At 34.9% G+C, this 22,867-nt stretch overlaps 1 long non-coding RNA gene across 1 annotated transcript in view; it reads right to left on the bottom strand.

Moving 5' to 3' along the window:
- Nucleotides 1–11,737: 11,737 nt before the first annotated feature.
- Nucleotides 11,738–22,867, bottom strand: part of LOC309660203 — a 33,938-nt gene continuing 22,808 nt past the window's right edge. The window contains exon 2 of the long non-coding RNA XR_014263266.1: nucleotides 11,738–18,217. This is a non-coding gene — a long non-coding RNA (uncharacterized lncRNA). The remainder of the gene's footprint in view (nucleotides 18,218–22,867) is intronic.

Consider the following 22,867-nt stretch of genomic DNA (forward strand, 5'->3'; position numbering starts at 1 on the left):
TTATAGTGTTTGGGCAATGTATTATAGCATAACTGGGAAATGTATACTCTAAGAACATCTCAGAGGGCTTTGGGATGAGCAGAAACCTGAGAAGTTCACATTGCACTCCACAGCATTGCCTCCTTTAAAGTTCTTCACAATTAATATACCCAAGATTTAACTGTAGGAGCAAACTAATGCTATAACACATTAGAGATGAGCTACCTGCTCTGGTTAAATTAAGAACTGACCTAAACCCTTTCCCAAGGTTGAGTCTAACTATTTGGGAAGAGTGATTTCACCACTAAACATTTGCAGACCTAATATTCTAGCCAATGCCAGTGCTGAAAACCTCAAGGAGACATTTGTTTTTAGAGGCAAACTAGCTGAAGTAGAAAACTTTTAGAATCATAAGAGTTGATACTTCATAACAACAACAACAAAATGACTCTGAGAAACTGAATAATTTTAGAAGAAATTCTACTTTTACCTAAATCATATCAATAATTCTACGTGATAAATCAGTAGGCCAATAAAGCAAATTCTTTAGTTTTTTTTTTTCCCTAGCTACTTAGAGAATTTAGGCAAAAATTATTTTCTGTAATTATATTACTCAAATAACATGTAGACCAAACTTAGGCCTTTACTATCTTGACTAATTCAAAATATCTATGACTAAGATGACTCGATATAGAGAGAGAACAAAATATCCTGATTTCTGTATCATCTAGTAGACATTTTAAAAATTGTTTGTTTTATATTGCATTACTTACTTTAATTTCCCACCCCATTTCATATATGAGATTTCTAAAAATCCTAGCTTCAATGAATCAAATATTTTAGGGAAAAGTCAATATTTGTATATGTTTCCTCATGAAGAGCCCACTTTCTTTAAGTTGTTTCATGCCAACTGTGAGCATGGAAATTTTCTGAAATTTTCTGTGGAAATTTTCTGAAGTATTCTGAACCCAGCTATCTGTACTATTTAAATATATACTATTACATATCCCAGATCAAGTGGTTTTCAGATCATAGGATGCATTTTAGGTTGTGACTATTGGTAGAAGATTGAGTATTAGATGCTTTGTTTAGATGATATCTCAAATAATTATACGTGTGGTGCAGTCACTACTAATCTTGAGGTAAATAGTTACGTATGCAGTAAATCTAACATCAGCTATAGAATTGAAAATCAAATATAGCAAAGAATATATATACATGTAATATGAATATATATGAATAATACATTCCATTAATAACATAATCTGTTTTTATTTGTTTTTTTACATAAAATGTGGTGGTGAATATATGAGAAATAAAGTACATCTACCAGAGTTAATTTAGGAAAGAATGAGAACAGAACTAACATTGAAATGGCAATCAGGGGACTTCCCTGGTGGTCCAGTGGTTAGGACTGTGCTTCCACTGCAGGGGACATGGGTTCAATCCCTGATCTGGGAACTTAAATCCTGCATGCTGCACAGTGCGGCCAAAAAAAAAAAGGCAATTAGGTTTCTATGTTCTTACATCATTTTCATGACTAAATTATTTTAAGAAAAAAATGAAAAATTTGTAGGAAAATGTTTTTTATTGTACTATTTATAGAAAACATTTTTTTCTTCTTTAAGGACATATTTGTTTACTCAATGATGTAAAACATAATTTCCTTTAAGGATATTGTTTCAGTTTTTGTATCTAGAATTGTGGTGTTTATTATAATTGTGAAGAACACTAAATAAACAATGTGACCTGAAGAAAATAAAATCATCCTCTAATTAATTTGAGCTAAATATTTATTTTAATAGTAAAAATTAGTATATGATATGCCCTTTTGGAATAGCTTAATGTAATTTTATAATTGAATATTTGAACCATGAGAGAAAATGAAAAGAAAATTTTTGAATGTCTACTTCTTTTACAACTAAACTATTCAGTGGATTATTATGTAGATATGTTTTAAAACAATCTCTAAAAAAATCTTAAAAACAAAATTTCAATCCTGATTTTGAAAAGATAAAATATATATTGTAATTAATGTGATATAAATTTGATTAGTGTGTGCCTCACTCAGAAACTCTTTCTCCTAAACATTTGGTTTAGGGAAAGAGATGTAGAATACAATAACTTCCCTGACTGAAAATGAAGGGGGAAATTTTTAAGAAATTGCTTTAAGCAAGGCTAAATTCTAGGGCTCTCACAGTGTGTTTAAGAGCCAAGCTTTCTTTCCCTCATCTTCTCTCCCTTTCTTTTTTTCTCTCCCTAGCTCTGTTCTCTGCATACGTCTTCACTGTCCTTGTTCCAACCAGGGTTTTTCCATGTTTCATCCCTTGTGGCTTCAGGTATAAATCCACAGAACTCTCAGGCACAGTAGAAAAACAACAAAGAACAAATAACCAAAAACCACATTTCCTCCAGGTTGTCCCAGCTAAAATCTCAGGACTATCTCTGATTGGACTGACTTGAGTAATATGACCATTCTTGAACTGTGGTGCAAAGGGTGGAACATGTCGATTGGAAAGGACAGAGCCTGGTGCTTTCCTGTGGTTACTGCAGGAGGGAATAGTACCATTTAAATCACAGAGAGTGAGAGCTGAGAATGTATGATTCCCTGAGGAAAATAAAGGTTCATCCACAAGGCAGAAGGGAAATGGCTATTGGATTTAAAAAACTCAACTTTCACTCTAACTTCTTTCTGAAACCGGAAGGTTAATGTGGAAAAATTTGAAGAAAGCTGTGATTGATTGGAGAAACTAAATGGGAAAATACAGATACAGCAATTCCTGTGGTACATTTAGGTGACAAGGAGTATCAAAATCAAAGTGTATCTGAGAATTTCTTTGTTGAGAACAAGGGTTAGAATGGTAGAAAATGACATTTAAGCCAGTTTAAGGAGAGCCTAAAAGCTTTATCTCATCATCACAGAGAAGTTACTGGACACTTTTTGTGCATGAAAATAAAAATAACCATACTTAAGTGTGTAGGGTATAAAAAGACTTTCCTTCTACCCTCCTACGTTCCATAGAGGGGTCTATAAAATAAACTGGCAACAGACAGATTAACAAGAGAAAAGGTATATAAATTTATGAATTTTTAATATAAGAGAACAAAAGTGAAAACCAAAAAGGCAGTGAGACTTGAGAGCTTATATACCATCTTAATAAGGAAAGAGGAGAGGGATGTAGGCAACTTAGGGAAGTGTAAATGACTTTTAGGAAAGATGAATGGGTCCTTAGAAGAGTCGATGGAAGTTTTATAGTTTTTGACAGTTTGTCTGGGTGTGGTGTTGACTTCTAATCTCCTCTCCTGTGAGAAGAGTCAATCTTACCTGGTTGCTGAAACTCCCTGGGAGAGGATTTATGACAACTGCTGTCCTTTCGGAGGATCCTCCTTTAGGCAGGTAAGGGGAATTCAGAGAAAGCTTCTCCCTGTGTTTGCTATTTTTCAAGTGGCTTCAACTCAAAATAATCAGTATACCAAAGCATAATATTTTGGGGTGGCATGTGCTAATATCCTTCAACTGACAGTAAAAAAATTCTATAAGATATACAAAAAGAAAACTCTTGTTTTGTTAAATAGATATATAAATGTATATGTGATTCTAGACTATATACAATAGATAAATGTTTGATCTATGCATGCCTGAGAAATTGATAACTATAGGTGCCTTCATTTCTGGTGTACTATATGTAATAAATTGAAATGGTCTCTAGGAACTACAACTAATGTGCTGATTAACTTTAGTCCTCCCAATATAATTTTCTTTAGAGGAAGATAACATTTTTAATTTAAAAATAAGATGGAGGTTCACAAAATGCTTATGGAATTATTATAAAATTATTTTTCTCTTCAGGGCTACAAACAAAATAACAGTTTAGGTTGACTTGTGGCTGGAATTTTGGTAGCAAATAAACTGGGAAGAAAGTTGAGCATAGTAGCATTGTATCTTTCCACAAACCTTTGGGGAAAAAAAGTGACATGTCTTAAAATATATTTTTTTAATTGTTAAAGTAAGGATGCTAAATAGATAACCCTGTGCAGATTAAATATTGATATATATGTGTATATAATATGTATATATCATGTATATCAAGTATACACACACACATATAAATCCAATGGCATTAGAAATTTCAAAACTGAGTTTATGAGCTGAAGGTTTAGGGTGATGGTCAATGGAGAAATCTCTCATCGGAATAGTTGCATGAGAATATGGTGCAGTAGACTGTACATCACGACTCTTTGCACGTTCTGATACTGTGGGTACCTAATATAATGTAAATTTTAAACTTTACATACTTACATATTTTTCAATATAAAATATGTTAACAACTGACAGTGCTGCTTTCCAATATTCATTTTATTCTGAGTGTGCTCTGGATTGAATACAGATTTCTATTAACTACCCCACTGCTTCAGCCTCCTTCCCCCAGAGCTTACCCTGCAGAGACATGATGAAAGCCAGCTTGAAAACTCTCCTGTACAAGGGCCAAACACTTCATTGGTGAGAGACAAAAACAATGGATTTTCTCAGTTTATGTACATAGATATGCATATATACACTTACATGTATATACATATGTATGTATATATTTCCCAAAAGAAGGAAAACACATTGCTCTTTTGGTGGAAAGGATCCTGGATTTTCACACTAACTTTTTGGAATGTAAATACATCTTCCCAAGGACCAGATAAATGCTTGCTGTCTCTGGCTTTTATGACCTAGAGATGTCTGTCAGGTCTGTACTTCATTCTCTTGAAATATAAAAACCTAGAAAGATAGTGTTCCAGTCTACTTGGCACTTGGGGAGCTTAATCTAGGGACCTAGTCTGGGCTATAGCTATTTGACTCTCTTGAGACAGTATGGAATGCCTATTATCCTTTCAGATAAGAGCAATTAACTTATGAATAATGACATTAATGTCACAGAGAGAAAGTGAGCTTTAGGAAAACAAAAAGCAAAACCAAAATGTTATTTTGATCTGTGTTATATAATTCCTTGCCCTTAACTAATTGTGACTTTGTCTGAAATACATGCCTCCTAGGCTTGTGAATTTATTAGTCTGTATTATTTGTTTTTAAAGAAAGGCTAGAAGTATTTTTTTATATTAAAGTAATTCTGACAATCGTTTTCTACTGACTTCCTTACTCTATGGCCAGTCTCTGGAAACTTAATTCAAGGGTTAAAAGGAAGAAAAAAATGGAGATTTATAATATGGTATGTTAAACAGTATATTATCACATCATGATATAGTACATCAAGTTGTATTAAAAGGGGGACATAGATCAATAAACTTACTACAGTAATATTTGTAATCAAGTTAGAAAATACATGAATTCATCACTTTTTTAAAGGGACTTTTTAAAATAACTATTGGGTTTCTGGTATCATTTTCTCGGCTGTCACATGAGACAATCTGAAATACAACCTCAGTGCCAAGATTTTGACCCCTAATGCTCTGATGCTATTCTTCACTAATCCTAAGAACCAGAATTCTTAGGAACCAAGAATGACTGATTCTATATTTGAAACAGGAAAACTCAAGGTGAGCCTTGTGAGAAAGAAAATATTTTTTCATAGTACTAGAGACTGTACTAAATAGGATCAGATAGAAATTTCAACTTATAGGGGAGAAAACTAGAGGCCAAGAGGGACAAATTGAACATTAAAACAAAATAAAACTCCTGCTTTTGAGTTAGTATAGTTGGTCTTGGTGGGACACTGCTTCCTTTGACAACAACTAGAGGAATCTGCATATGTTCCAAACACTGTATTTTTTTTTTTAACATCTTTATTGGAGTATAATTGCTTTACATTGTTGTGTTAGTTGCTGCTCTATAACAAAGTGAATCAGCTATACGTATATATATATCCCCATAATCCCTCCCTCTTGCGTCTCCCTCCCACCCTCCCTATCCCACCCCTCTAGGTGGTCACAAAGCAGGAGCTGATCTCCCTGTGCTTTGCGGATGCTTCCCACTAGCTATCTATTTTATATTTGATAGTGTATGTATGTCAATGCCACTCTCTCACTTTGTCTCAGCTTACCCTTCCCCCTCCCATGTGGGCATGTAAATTGATAGAGCCACTATGGGGAACAGTATGGAGTTTCCTTAAAAAACTAAAAATAGAACTACCATATGACCCAGCAATTCCACTACTGGGCATATACCCTGAGAAAACCATAATTCAAAAAGAGTCATGTACCAAAATGTTCATTGCAGCTCTATTTACAATAGCCAGGACATGGGAGCAACCTAAGTGTCTGTCGACAGATAAATGGATAAAGAAGATGTGGCACATATATACGATGGAATATTACTCAGCCATAAAAAGAAACGAAATTGAGTTATTTGTAGTGAGGTGGATGCACCTAGAGCCTGTCATACAGAGTGAAGTAAGTTAGAAAGAGAAAAACAAATACCGTATGCTAACACATATATATGGAATCTAAAAAAAAAAAAAAAAATGGTTCTGAAGAACCTAGGGGGCAGGACAGGAATAAAGACACAAACACTGTATTTTTAAAGCATCCAAGAGCTGTGGAAGCAATGAGGACTAAAATGAAGGAAAACTCCAAAGAAGGGAGAATTTTTCACACGTGAGCTGACAACTGGCAACTATTATTTTTCCCTGTGGTGCCATGGGTTGCTAAAATGACAAAATTAGAGTCTTGAAGGCCTTGGATGTATGGTTAGTTTTCCGTGCTAGACATTTTCTGAATCCGAAAGGGCGGTTGAAATGGTCCATTGTCTTGCAGTGCTTAGGAGCAAAAGGTCCGCTGCTCACCTGGGAGAAGGAACGTGAGAACCGGAGAGGCTGGATAAGCCAGCCTTAAGGAAAGTGATGAATTGACACTGGGGATTTTGAGCTCCTTTTCACCTGTGCACACTTATATTGGGGCTATATAGAGCCTGAGAACCCAGGGAAAGTCCTGGTCAAAAAAAAAAAAAAAAAAAATACTGAGGAATAGATAACCAGGAATCATTTTAGCCTTCATGTGGGGCTGAAGTGGCATGTTAGAATCTTCAAACACCCATTCTTTATCTCAAGGCATTTATCAAATTTTGAAATTGTGTGGGGTGAAAAGAGCTGAGCTAAAGATGTCTGAAGGGCAAAACTCAATATCCCGAAGCCTTGCAGTGATGGGATGACAAAGACTTGTAAGATCTCAATTAAAAGCCCCAGAAAGAAAGTAATGCCAGAAGGCGATCTTAACAAAGGAGTCTTACCAATATAGAGCCCCAACCTAACTCATAACTAGGTCCAAAGAGGGACATTTCATTATGATAAAGTGTTCAATTCAAAAGGAAGATATCAGAATGCTAAATCTAGAAGTTGTGTGACTATTATGTCATCTACAAAGATTTAGAAAAACACGAGGATATGAAACAGTCCCCAGTGGAGTAGTCTAGGGCTTAAATACTTGAGCAGAATGAGTATTCAGTTAGAATTAAATGTCATATATTTTTCTAATTCTTCACAGCATTCTGAATTTTCAGTCAGGTTTTGTTTTGGCAACTAGAGCAAAAAAAGTGGATGGTCATGGTAATCTAAAAAATTAATTTAGAGTATGATAGTGAGAAAAGAAAAACATAGGTGACCATGTTTTTTTATAAAATCAAATGTAAACATAAGTTCATAATTGGCTTGGAAAGTTAAGAAGTAAAACATTTATTGATACTACAGAGGAATACTAATAAGTTCAGCAAAAAAGGGGGAGATTTAGAGTTTGAGGAGGAAAAAGTAGTCACTTTAGGTGTGTTGCTGTGTGATATGCTCTTGCTAGCAATGTTTATTTGGACTGGAGCATCATGGTGTCAGTGAGAAGGCTAGGATTGTGAAATTTGAACCATGTTTGGGAGCAACATGTAGGGGAGAGGTTAAGAGATAGAAACTGGAAATGCACCCAAGCTTTCAATCAAGAAAGGAAATAAAGTGAGAAGTAAGAAGAGGTAGTCATGATTCTGAAGTTGAGAGAAAACAAAGGATGAAACACATTTTCAACAAACCTTAATAAGCAGTTACTTCAAGTAAAGGTAAAGAACTAGTTCGTAAACAAGATGATGAGTATTTGTGGCAGTCATGGAGGGGGTATTCAAGTGACTGTTCACTGAAGAAAGGGAAATGTTTAGATATTCTGAAGAGGATTACTGCATACAGGGTTTAAATTGACATCGATACCTGAATACCTGATACAGTAATGACCTGAAGTGTCATTATGGCCCTCCTCTTAGAAAGGAGTTACATGGAGGATGGGTGAAAAATGGACTAGTTCAGTTCATCAAGGTCCAATAATAGCAAAAGTCCAGTGGTTCCAGTGGTTCTGCAGACCAATTTAGTAGATATTTACTAGCTCCTGAATGTATAATTGGAAGTGACATGTAGTCACACATATACACACATATATATATTATAAAGTATATCATATTAAATATATGTTTATATATAGATACACACATATTATGAAGCACAGAGAAGCTACATAATTTTATACAGCTCTAAGTGACAGAGCTGAGGTATGAATCCAGGCTGTGAGGCTCAGATATCTGAATAGTCAACCCTTATGATGCTGCCTATTCGGAAAGTATAATAGAGTATCTGCTTTTGGGTTCACCAAACTGTGGAGTAAGCACTGAACTTAAACCAGTAACACCCATTTCCTCTCTATTCTAACATGTATTATATAGTAAAATAAATAATATCACAAAGCAAGTCATTCTGCTCTATAAAATTGCAGCGACTTTTTTCATCTTTCAAAACATAGTCTGACTCTGGCAAGTTTATTGTGCTGCTGATTTGAGTGCCAACGGCCTCTTGAAGAAAATTGGCTTTTGCAAAATAGTAGGTTTTAAAGCAGTCACACTGCAAACCCCTGCAGCAGAAAGGAGTAAAAATGCTATTACATTTCTTTTATAATTTCTCTTGGATCTGTTCTTCTGGAAAAGATAAAATCGAGCCAAATAGTTTTCACTACATTGGAGGTCACAGAAAAGAATCCTTTGTTTATGGGAAATGCTCCACAGAGACAGTACCCAATAGCATCCAATTAAATTGCTGGAAAGGTTGAGCTGGGTTTGCATGGCCATCCCTGTGTTTGCCACATTGCACCCCTGATGAAGGGAAACAATTATACGATTCTTCCAACATTGTAATCAGAAGTGAAATGAGTAATCATCAGTTTGCATCATCCATTCTGGTTTTCCAAGGCAAAAAAAGTTATGATTGAGGCCACAAAGAGAGAAAGACTTTTTCCAAGACTCCTATGGAACAGGAGGAGGAGTTGAAGGCATTCCTTTTGTTCTCTTGATCTCCTACTTAACATTGGAAAAGTTATATTTGCCTTTTGTTTATTACATTGCTTAGTAGATTTTGAACAATAGAGTAGTACCTAATCTATGTTCATATCATTCCATTTTACCCCAATAGTCTCCTACTGGTAAGGAGAAAAAGTCATTCAATGTTGATATTGTTGAAATTGATTCATTAATTTACTTAATACATATTAATTAAGCCATGATGATATGTCAGACATTACATTCAGAATTAGAGATAAAAAATGAATTATAAATAGTAATATCCCTAATAAACATCCAGGCCCACAAGGGAGACAGAACTGTAAACAAATAAATTAAAATAATATATAAGAAGTGCTTAGTAAGATTGTATACCAGGAACAGAGGCAGTACAGAGGAAGGAATGATTAACTGTCTGTCTATACTCTTCCTGTCATCTTCAGACTTTTGCAACTCCATCAGAAGAAAAACAAAACACATAAAAATAAAAGTTAATGTTGAAAATTAGTTTATTAGCACCCTCAAATGTGTACAAAATAACTGGTAATACTCAAATTTGAATATGGATTGGTCATTTGTTTATTCTTTCAATCACTATGTCAAGGATTAATTTTTAAATTTTTAGTTGTGCAATAAAGTTCAAAATATACATTATCATATAGTAATTTTTCATAAATTTTTAGGAAATACACTTTGTTCAAAATTTTCAGTGATTTCTCAAGATTATTGCTTAATAATTTTGTTACTTCCTGAGTAAGAGGCTTGGAAGAATTAGGACTGTTCTGTAAATGACTAAGGGACCAAATGCTTAAGCAACATCTTCCATTAATGTAATCCGTAGCTAGGTTGGCGAAGAGGCCATCTATAATGTGACCCGTGGTATTTATCACTTCCTTTCCAAAGCTTAAAATCACCTACAATAGCAAAAACCAGAAGAAGAGGATTTAATGGACATCTTTGTTTTGTTTAATTAGCATCATGTCTTTGGGATAAACTGAGAGGTAACTGCATGCTTTTCCTTCGAGAAAATTTCTTCCTCCTCACTCCAACTTTATGTTCCTGACCTTCTCTTTAAGAAAACTCTGACTATCTTGGCCTATCACAGTACTCCCATTCTCCTGGCTATCTAAAATCATCCTCTTTGTGTCACACTATTCTGTATTAAGTTCTTCACTGCACTCCTGCTTAACTAAATTGATTTTATTAATTTTTTTCCATGCTGGTTCTTTGATTCCCCCATTGTAATTTAAAATGCACAAAGAGAGAAGGAGTTTGTCTTGTTCACTCCTATATACCTAGATTGAGATCATGACCTGGAACATAATAGGTTTTTTATATAATATTTACTGAGTGAATGGACTGGTACAAGAATAGGAATGTGGTACAAGAATAGGAATGTGGTACAAGACACAATGAAATTCCTTCACCTAGAGTTTTCCAAGTGTAGTTGCCAGGGAAATTTCCTTCTCTCTTGAGTCCTGAAGTTATGAACAGGTAGTCTCAGGGCCACCAGCTTTCATGTCTCCACAGAAAAAGCTCAATAAATAAAGGTGACCCACAGCAAGAAGAAGAGATGAGATGACAAAGATGGTGAGAGTTTTTGTTGGATTAAATATCTGGTTCATACTTAATATCCATCAGAGGAGCCCTGGTGTCTGCAGATTATTTTTCATCTCAGAGTTACTTCAATATCCTTCCAATAAAGAAGGATCCTTTAGCAAAAACTAGAGTTGGAAATCTGATTTCCATGCCAAAACAATCCTGACTAATCAGGGTAGAAGAGGAAAGCAGTTTGATTCATTGAATTACTATAGATGGAAGTAAAACTGCTCTAATAATACTTAATATTTTCTACTTAATTAGCACCTTAACAGTGTAAACAGCACTTTCACAGAGTAGCTCATCTGAGATTCATAATACCTCTGTAAGGAATTTGGTGTATCAATAACATCTTTTTTCCAGATGAAAGTTGTAGTGCTTAGGTAATATTTATTAATATCATAATAATATCATTGAATGCTTAGAATATGCCAAAGCTTGCACTGAGCATGTTAATCCTCATGGAAATGCTGGAGGTAGGTTCTATCATAACCTCTATTTAAGAACTGAGGAAGCTGTGATTGAAGAGGTAATTCTTTCCAGAGACACACAGCTAATAGTTAGATGACCAGCCAAATTCACAACGCTAGTCACTGAGATAGCCAGGACCTGAACTTGTCTATTATAATAACAATAATTGGATAATATCTTGTATTATGACTAAATAAGAATCAAAGTATGTTCACATGGGTTTTGTGGGAAATTTTTTTGAAAGTTATTTTATTTAACATAACAGATTTACATCTCTTGTGGATTACTTCCACATCTACATGTCTGTTCCTAATTCCTAATTTTCTTTCTGATTTATAGACCCAGCTACTTGAACAGCAAATAGTTCAGTGAGACTGGAATATAGATTGGAAGAAAAGGGCAGTGTGAGATAAGACTGGGAAGGGTAGCTACTAAATAAATAAAATGGGCCAATATGTGAAGGGCCTTAAATAACAGGCTGAGAACTGTGGCCTTTATATCTAAGTGAAGGGGCCAGTAGAGACTCTGGAGATACGTAGAGACTCTGGAGCTGTGTACTTGCTCATATTTCTCAAGACATGTTTCTAAAATGAATGCTGTGAATTCTCTCTTGGACTATGTAACTTGCTTCCTGCTTTAATCTTTCCACTTTCTGATTTTAAGCTACTACTCTGATCACATTGTTCTACTCAAAAAGCATCAGTGTCTCTACATGTCCTACAGAATAAAGTCCAGATATCTTAGGCTGAAATTCACTGAACTCTACCTAAAATTTCAGAAGCACTTGCCCTACCCTGCTGAGATGTTATCTTTGCTGAAACAGCTTCCCACATGCATTTCTACTTCCATCAGGCTGTATTCTGATATGACTTGCATTTTCTAATCTTGGTATTTCCTATACCTGCAGTGGTCTCCATTGACATTCCTCTACATGAAAATTCCCCCATCTTATCATTCCCACTTCACATTGCACTTTCCTTATTATGCTGTTCTCCTCTTTCAATGGAAATTCATTCTCTAATGCATCTTTTATGATTTGATGGCTCACCAAATTTTGATCTCGTTGTGGAAGAATTTTTCTGTGTACAAATTGGTTTGTAAAATGTTGGGTTAAAGAAACTTTAATAGATGTTTCTTCTGACAAGCCTTCTAGAGGCTTTTATATGATAGTGTGGATGTCTCTAAGAGGGGAATATGCCAGTCAGCATTTCCCAAAATTATTTAACTAAGGAAATTATTTTTTTGTGGACACCTAGGATTACTTATTCACAGAATACTACTTGGGAGGAACAGCACTATTTGACACTACTTTGTTACACTTCCTAATTATATTTGTAGTTATGTTGCAATTGTTCATAAAAATGCATTCCTTCCTTTCCTTGATTGTCAATTCTTGAGGGCAAAAAGTTTATCTTGTTTATACTTGCTTACCTTTAGGAGCTTAGCAAAGTTTTACAACATCTAGTAGTTGTTCATTAAATGATAGTTGAATTTAATGGAATTTTTGCCATATACTTATGGTTTTCAAGAAGAAAATAAGACTTTTTTTTATTAGTGAATATCTTATGTTAAATACTTTGTACACGTGTATCATAGTTTATGAATTATCACAAATATTTGCATGTATTGAAATATATGCTTTGAGTTATTTTGCCATTTTTGGTTGTTTTTGTTGTTATTCAGAAATGCATTGACAGGTGATGCTCAACTTAATTTCTGAACTACACACACACAAAATATAAGAAAAATTCAATAATAGCAGCCATAGGTAATTTACCAAAAAGTTATTAAAGTTTAAGTTTCAGGGGCCCTCACTCCATGCTGATACCTTTTGAGATACTGGGGAAGATCCTAGCAATGTGTTCATGTGGTATTATTATTATTATACATTATTATTCTATGGCAACAATAAGATAGCTTAGCAGCAGTCATTTATTACTCTTATCATACTTCACTCTGAATTCCCCTCTGTCATATTTACTCACATGTTGGGTAGCTCTGGAATGACCACAGTTGACACCTTTTTAATTTGTGATTTTCTGATGTTTATTTTTTCTTTTAATTAAACATCCAAGTCCATACCCAATATAGAAGGAGTTGTCAGTACTCTTCCAGTATTCCCTGCCCCAAGTTTACTCAGAAACTCAACTAGGGCTTTCTGCTGGACAGTTCATGTGCTCATCTATGGTTGCCCATCCCCTCCTTGGGACTTTCTCTGGCTGCAGGGGTGTGCATAGCCCGTGGGCACACACAAGCACGGAGAAGGCCCGAAATGCCCAGGAATTACTACCTCAGGAACAACCCTCAATCAATGAGGAATAGGAGTGGTATAGACCCCATTTCCCCTTCCCCTCAGGGGGACATCGGACATTCTGAGGTGTGATCTAAAATGTCTCTCAAAGGGCTCACACCAATTGCTCAAAGTGGTGACTATTATTTATGCCCCTTTATTGGTTTTCTCCATATCAGCTTCACTTCCTCACACAGCTTATGGGATCACTCCCCATGTAAGTTAATTGCACCCATGTTCTCTTCCTAGAGGTTGGTTTTGGGAAACCCCAACTAAGACATTTGGTTTTGTATTTGCAAATTGGTATTATTTTTCTTTAAAGGGTCCCCCGTATTGTGTAAACTTCACGGCCTATCCAGCCTGGATCCTCCCCTCAATGTGGCATACTTATGGAAAAAGAAAACCATTAGTTAATTCTGAAAGCTCCTCACTCATCACAAGCCAACAGGGTAGGCAGTGGGAATTACTGTTATAAATTCACATAATCTTAAAAACAAATGCTGAAACTATTTTTTGATGTCATGAGATAATCTGTCCAAAGAAAACCTTTAGTTTTATATTAAGAAAAATATTTTAAAGCTTGACCTCTATCATTCCTCAATAACAGCGCTTAGAGGTTGAAGCAGTGAACTTGGATGCCGTTTTGACCTGTTTCATTCAGCAGCCATGCCCCTAAAGCTACTGTTAAATTAGAGAAGTTAAACCAACAAACCAAACAAAAACAGTAAGTATATGTCAATTTGGCTTGCATTCCCGTAAACAAAAGTAAGACTTCTGTAAATAAAAGCAAATCAGAATCGGATGGGTATGTCTTCAATGCCTCACAGGATCGGTAACAGGGTATGCGCAGCTCTCCTTTCTGGGTCAGCCGTCTGAATCCAGCCCAGGTCAGTTGAAGCCAAAAAAGTCATTGTTATTACACAGCTGACTTATACACTCGGTGGAATGAGGCTGGTTTCGCTCCAGGTTTTGGAAGACAGGTGTCTGCAGCTTAGCACTCCCCCCTCACATGGTGCACTAATTGGCCCCCTTGTTAGCAATCTGGACAAGAAAGGCCAAGGTTTAAATGAACACTGAAACTGAATGGCACTCACTGTGGCCGACCCAGGAGCCTCATTCCACTGGTCAGACAGGATTGACAGCAGAGCAGTGTTTTCTTTTTCCTGTCCCACACTGTGTAGATTGAAGGGGAAATTCAGAATACCAGACAGCAGCTTGCTATTTGTCCAGGGAACTTAAAACATTTTGAAAAGAAAAGGATTTCAAAGGAGCTTATCAAAAATTGCTTTTGGCATGGAGCTCTACTTGACATGTTTCAACATAAGAGTAAAATGCCATGGCTGAGTTATAACCCGTGAATACATAAGTTCATCACCACAGCACTTGCAAAGCCCACATTGAAATAGTTGTCCTTCAGGCACTTGGTTGAAAAGTGAGCCTATGTCTGATTTCCGTCTGGTTCCGTGCTAGTAATAGTGTGGTCATTTTCAAGCAGTTCATAAATGAAGAAGTAAAGAATGGATTTTCCATTTTCATAATTTTACTTAGGGTATCTTTTTGAAGTGTGTATTATTAATTTGTCCTAATGCTAACTACCAACTGAAACTAATCTCCCTAATGAGGTTCATTTGTCCTTTGACAAAGCAATAAATAGTTTCCTCAAGAAAAACTTAACTAATAGTGTGGCCAGTACCTTATAATTAATTTTCTTCCCCAATCCTTGCAAGCATGAAAACAAACAGTAAATTTTTCATTTGTTCATCTCTTTAGAACAACTGTTTAGCAGAGATATGCTTGATTAATGGATTTAATTTGTTCCTTTCTTCTGTAGTCAGTTTTCATATTACATTGGTTATCAGAGGATAGGACAATAATGTGGGCATTCTCATTGCACTCCACTCCATCAGTGTCAGCACTGGCTTCTAGTTCCAGGTCTGCATCTTTAACCTTTGTCATCCTGCAGAATCTTTCATCAATCTGTGTTACAGTCACCTTGGGAAGAAAAGGCAGAAGCACTTGGTCAGCACTTACAGCTAATAAAGTGTGTCATTATTTCTAACAAAATGCTGGCAGCGGTGCACCTCTCATTTCCAAGTGAAATATGATTTGTGAGATCAGCAAGGCAACTGTTAAAAGGGAAAAATGGAAGGTACCAGTCTGGTCACTACAAGGCCCTCTGTAAAACCAACACAAAATACCAAATGCTTCCCTGAGTGCTGAGCACTTTCAAATGGCTGGGGCTAGTTTGGCAAATTGAATATTTTTGTCAGATAATGAAAGTACCCATGTAGGGGTCAAATAGCATCATAAAAAATATAATAGCAGACTTCAAAATACTGACCATTTCATAGTAGGGGAGAAATCTCCATGGTTCAAATCTGTAGTTCACTTGACTTTTCAGTGTGACACAAAATGGCCATAAATTCTAGCTTGAGGGTTTTTTTTAATTTTTTTTTTAAACTAGGTGTAATATAGGCTTTGTGGAAAAATGGAAATGTTTAAGAAACTTTAAGGGATGCCTTTTTGGCAATTTTTCACTTCACCATAAAATTTTAAACTAAAACATATGTTTAGATATTTTCTGTGTATAAAATGTACTTATACGTTATGTAATTTGACCATGGGTGCTACTTTTTTGCATATTAAAAGATAAAACTCTAAGTTAGTATGTTTAAAATACAGAAAATATAAACTAAATACATGCTGGTAGTTTGAAGAAACTTTCACAATCTTATTTTGGATACTGAATTTCATACTTTAAAAAATGACCTTTCTCAAATGTTATAAACTTCCAGTTATAAGAAAAATAAGTACTAGGGATGTAATATTCAGCATGGTGACTATTGTTAACACTGCCATATGCTATATATGAAAGTTGTCAAGAGAATAGATCCTAAGATTTCTCTTCACATGGAAAATTTTTGTTCCTTTTTCTCTCTCTCTCTTTTTTTTTTATCTATATGAGATGATGAATATTTAAACTAATTGTGGTAATCATTTCATGATATATTAAGTCAAATAATTATGCTATTTACCTTAAACTTGCACAGTGCTGTATGTCAATTATACCTCAACAAAACTGGAAAAAAAATAATTGGAAAAAAATGACCCTTCTTTCTGTATAGTTGAGGATTTCTTCATTATTAATAATTAATGAAATTAATAATAATTTCATTATTTTTTCTTAGTGTACTTGTCAGTATTATTGGATATTTCTCTTACAATAATATTATATTCTTTGCAAACACTTCAAATGAATACTGCAGGGAATAACTCTAAAGCAATATATTTTTAAATGATTTTGGCATTTATTCCAAGCAATCTTTTCTTGACCTGTTTTGGAAATTAAAAATACAAACCAAAATAAAATACCTGATACTTAAGAAAACTTTCACAATTTTAGACGTGAATTGATGTAGAGTCAAGATTTGGGTTCTACTACCAGTTTTGTCATTTACTATTTTTAAGTTATTAGTCTAGTCATTCATTTTTGTCAGAATATGCAAATGTGAGGCTCTGTCATATTCACAACGGAACAACATATTAGTGGCTCCTCACGGTGCACTAATTTCCTCAGTATTTCTCGTTTTAGCATGCAGTGTACTCAGCAATCTAATCTTCCAGCCATGTATCACACTGCACACCACATCTCTCTTCTTATTATATACATGTGTGCAAACTTCCAGTCATGCTGAACTTCTTACTCTTTTCCCTATTCCCTGTGTATTGTTACGGCTCTGCCTCTGTAAGGTGTCTCTCCCTGACTAGTGCCTACTCATCCATCTTCCCTACAGCTCTGCTCAGTAAACGCCTACCTATCTTCACAGCTCAGATAAAATGTTCCTCTTACTCCCTGAAATCTGTACACATTATCCCAGTTTGAATTAATTTCTTCCATCTTTGTGGTCTTATAGTACTCTGTTAATTCTCCTAACGTACTAACCACGTTGATTTGAAAAATAGTTGTGAGTATATGTATCAGTCCTTACCACTAAACTGTTAGGTCTTGAAGTCTAGACTACATGCTTTTCTAATCTCCTCCTCACCTTGGCCCTGCCTCACAGGCAGAGCATAAATGCTTGGTACAGAGTGGAGCTCAATAAAATACATTGAATGGATACATGAATAATTTGATAATAAATTACAAATATTTTTTATTGTTCTGAAATCACAAATACATTTTGCCAGATATTATCCCAGAAAGGGGACAAGGAATAATTTTTCAAAGGAAAATATGTAAATACAAAAACTTCCTGTTATTTTATTTTATTTTTTCCCCTTTTGTCACACAGTATGTTTAAAAATTTTCTTTTCTTTCAGTTTTATTGAGATATAATTGACATCCAGCCCTGCACAAGTTTAAGGTATACAACATAATGATTTGACTTACACACATCATGAAATGATTATCATGATAAATTTTGTTAATATCCATCATCTCATATAGATACAAAATTTTAAAAAATAGATAAAAAATTATTTTGTGTGATGAGAACTATTTGGATTTACTATCTTAACAACTTTTATATATAACATATAGCAGTGTTATTATATTTATCACATTGTACATTATATCCTTAGTTCTTATTTATCTTATAATTGGATGTTTTTACCTTTAGACTGCTTTCATCCAATTCCCAACACCCCCCCTCCGTTTGTTTGTTTTTAAAGTATAATTGACCTGCAACACTACGTTATTTCCTGTTGCACAACATAGTGACTTGGTATTTCTGTACATTTCAAAATGATCACCACAATAAGTCTAGTTACCATATGTCACCATAGAAAGATAGTACATAGTTATTGACTATATTCCCCACATTGTACATTTCATAACTATGACTCATTTACTTTGCAGCTGGAAGTTTGTACCTCTTAATCTCCCTCACCTATTTCTTTCCTCCCCCACTCTCTTCTGTTATTTTAGATTTCATAACATTTTTTTTCTAAAATAGTTTCATGTTGCAAAATATTACATAACTGTTTCATAAATTTGCCTATAACTTTGGATTTCTCAAATTATTCTCTGGCCATGATTTCTGTTTCTCTTGTCCCTCAGGTAGATACTGCAAGGCTCCATCCACAAGTATTTTAAAAATTATAAAAGTTCATGCAGCTCAAAGTATGAGAGAGAAAGAGAAAAAAACTCAACAAAATAATTTATATATTAATTTTAACTTAATCTGCTACAGTAATGAGAACTTTGATAGTGGATAAGGAGAACAACTTTAGGGAAAAATTATTAATAACTGGAGAAAGTCTTTAATCAAAGCTATTCAGTTTAAATCAAGGGAGTCTATGAAACTCCTCCCACTGCAAGTCACTGTACATTTAATATATGGTGTCTCCAGGCCTTTGTCATAATCTCAAAGATTGTCTTTCAAGTCTCAGAAATTTATGGAAACAAAAGAGGTCACAAGACTGAAGTCCGTATTTGCATGGCTCAAGAAAACCTCAGGCTTCCCTTTGAGATCTCCCCACCCTGCTATGTCTGGGGGGGCCCCAGTGTGTTTCAGTGATGTTTCTCTTCTCAGATGAGCCTGAAGATCTATCCCATTAAGCTCCAGTTGCCCATATTTATTTTACCCAGAAGCTGATGCTGGCCACATGCCAGGATTGCATTCCCTATTCCATCCCACCCCCAGGTTTATTGAGATACAACTGACATATAACATTGTGTAAGCTTAAGGTGTACAGCATGGTGATGATTTGATACACATCTATATTGTGAAATGATTACCACAATAAGTTAATTAACACATTCATCACATCATATAGTTACTCTTTTTTTTTTGTATGTGTGGTAAGAATATTTAAAATCTACTCTCTTAGAAACTTTCAAATGTAAAATATAATATTGTTAACAATAATCATCATGCTGTACATTAGCTCCCTGGAAAGTATTCATCTTACAACTAGAAGTTTGTACTCTTTGACAAACAACTTCCTTTTTCCCCCACCTCTTAGCTCCTGCAAACACCATTCTACTCTCTGCTTCTTGAGTTGACTTTTTTACTTTCTACATATAAGTGAGATATACAGTGTTTATCTTCCTCTGTCTGACTTATTCTACTTACTTATTCTACTTAGCATAATGCCCTTAAGTTTTATCCATGCTGTCACAAAGGGCAAGCTTTCCGTCTACTCTACGGCTGAGCAATACTCCACTGTGTGTGTGTATCCAATATTCTTTATCCATTCATATATGTATATGAATACATATATATCTTCCATTGTGTCTATCCACTTCTTTATCCTAAATATTAAACAACACATATGTTATTTCCATGTCTTCACTACTATGAATAATACTACAATGACTATGGGAGTATAGACATCTTCTTGAGATACAGATTTCATTGCCTGTAGTTATATACCTAGAAATTAGATTGCTGAATCATATGGTAGTTCTATTTTTAATTTTTAAGGCACCTCCATACTGTTCTCCATAGTGGCTGCACGAATTTACTTTCCCACCAACAGTGTAGGGGGGTTCCCCTTTCTCCACATCCTCACCAACACTTGTTATCTGTTGTCTTTTTGATAATAGTCATTCTAAAATACACCTCTTTTCCATTTTCCCCTTTCAAATTACAGAAAAGATTGCTCCTTTTGTTATTATCATTATTCAATGTCTCATTTACCCAGCCTTAAATAAAACTACATGAAGAATAAAACATTGGAATCTGCCAAACCAACTTTACTTTACTTTAGATCATTGGCAATCTAGACTGTACAGTCTTCTTATCTTCTGACACTCAGTGCTTATCTTTATGGATCAGTTGTTCTTAACACAAGCAGACACACATCCACCAAAGCAGTGACGACTGAGGGCACAACCTGGGACAAAAGAAAACTGGGTGGAAGGATACTTAAAAGGTGAAATAATGTACAAAAGTGCAATTTCACTTCCAACATAGACAATCGTTTATATTAAAATATAATACAACTTGGTTTATTAAGACCACAACTTCTTAAACATGTGTTTATAAATATGACTTAGGCTGCCTATAGTAACAAGATCTGGCAAACTTTTTCTAACTAGGGGCTGAACAGAACCTTTCTTATTTTTTTATTTTATTCTCCACACACATAATTTTTGTAATAATTTTGTTAAATAAGACTTTCATAATCTAAACCATTACACTTGTATAAGTGTGAAATAAACGTATCAAATATTTTTCTAACACACTAATTAATGAGGGAGCTAGTAAAAGTTTAAAATCAGTAAAATATAGATTTGAATCTCAGAGATTTACATCCTCTACCAAACTTCTTTTGCATCAGAATGAATGAGAACTATTTCATTGCTATGAACAGGAAACATTTGTATTACTTTTAGTTTTCAACTAAAGTTAAAACTAAGTTAAGGCCTTCCCTGGTGGCACAATGGTTAAGAATCTGCCTGCCAGTGCAGGGGACACAGGTTCGAGCTCTGGTCCGGGAAGATCCCACATGCCGCGGAGCAACTAAGCCCGTGCGCCACAACTACTGAGCCTGTGCCCTAGAGCCCACGTGACACAACTACTGAAACACGAGCGCCTAGAGCCCATGCTCCGCAACAAGAGAAGCCGGCACAATGAGAAGCCCGCGCACTGCAACGAAGAGGAGCCCCGCTCAACGCAACTAGAGAAAGCCCGTGCGCAGCAACGAAGACCCAACGCAGCCGAAAGTAAATAAATAAATAAATAAATAAAAAACTAAGTTAACTAAGTTAACTTCTGTCTCTGCAGAATTATAAAATAGTTTAGTCAAAGACATTCAAAGGTGCACATTCTACAGCATCAGATAACCCCAGAGTCCACTAGACTCACGCAGCATTCCTTTGAGAGAAACCTCAGTATTTTGCCCTTTCTAAGCTTTTACATTTTTCCTGACCATCTTTATATTAAAAAACATTTTCCTAATTATCCATAATTATTAAATTAATAACACTGTTTTTCACTTAAAAACTCAAAATTTTATTCTTGGAGGAAAAAGATGTTTCCTTCTGCTCCTTTTCAAAGGACACTTTATCCTTATGGCTAGTTTCTTGCCTAGTTATTCTAGGCTAGAGTGTCTAAATACCTAAGATGTGTCATATAGTCCCTTAAGGAAAAAAAAAAAAAAAAACTAATTAAAATCACTCAAATTCAGAAATGTACCATAGGTGACCTTTCCATGAAGAAGAAAACCTTTGAAAGGGATGACATTTGCAAGAACAGTGATAAGGGCATAATTTGGGGGAAAAATAAATTCTCAAAGGATTTTAACGTCACTTTAAGAATCAGTGCTATAACAGATAGTCATCAAACTCATCATCGAAGACGTATTAATGTGCAGGATAAGCTATGGAAGCTAAAGACTTCTTTGGTATCTGAGTTTTAATGCATGAGAGAAAGAAGTAAAAAACAATTCCAATTCTGTATTTCCCAGAGACTGTCCCTGGTTAATGTGATAGACGTTCGATTGTTAAGCCTTACATAATAAAGGGAGCCACCTTTTAGGAGGAAAGGAAGTTTTTGTTTTGTAGTGGTTACTTGACTATTTAATTTCAGAGATGTCCTTGAGGCCATACAAGAATGTGAATGTGCTTGCCAAGTTATTGGTTGTCTTGAAAATATGGAACAGGCAAAATCAGAATAATAATAGGGCTTTGCAAAATAGTAGTGGATATATAACTTGGCTCCTTTACAAAGATATACAAATCCAAGACAGAAAGGGAAATTGTTATGAGATAAGCTCTGGGCCGTTAAGTTTTCAGTTTGAACCAGTTAGAACTAGAAAGAGTACTACTGAAGATAAAGTACATTTTAATGCTGCCTGTAAGTAAAGTGGAATGAATATAATGAGCTACAGAGAAGGCCAGTTTCTAGAGTGGTGTGTATTGTGTATTTTTCCTTGGGGTATCTGTAAATGCCTTACTAATTGCCCTCTTTTAGTGTTGAAAAGTGTTTTAAATAATTCATGTCTTTGGTTATATTCCAAATTTTTAAAAATAAGCATATTTAAACTTTAAAATCAGAAAACATAAAATAGATGTTAATGAAAATTTGGCTCTCAGAATGTGATATAATATGAAATGTGGGATCTACAATGGTATTAACCTATTGATTTATTTAATGAATTAAACAGAACTATACAGTTCAGCTAAAAATGAAAAGGGAATCCACTAGCCATTTGTATGATTACTATATATTTATGATAATTAATTATTTTAGTCAACTTAGATTAAATTGTCATTGTAAAATACT

The sequence above is a fragment of the Balaenoptera physalus genome (assembly GCF_965194825.1).
Source record: "Balaenoptera physalus genome assembly, chromosome: 4".
Lineage (NCBI taxonomy): Eukaryota > Metazoa > Chordata > Mammalia > Artiodactyla > Balaenopteridae > Balaenoptera > Balaenoptera physalus.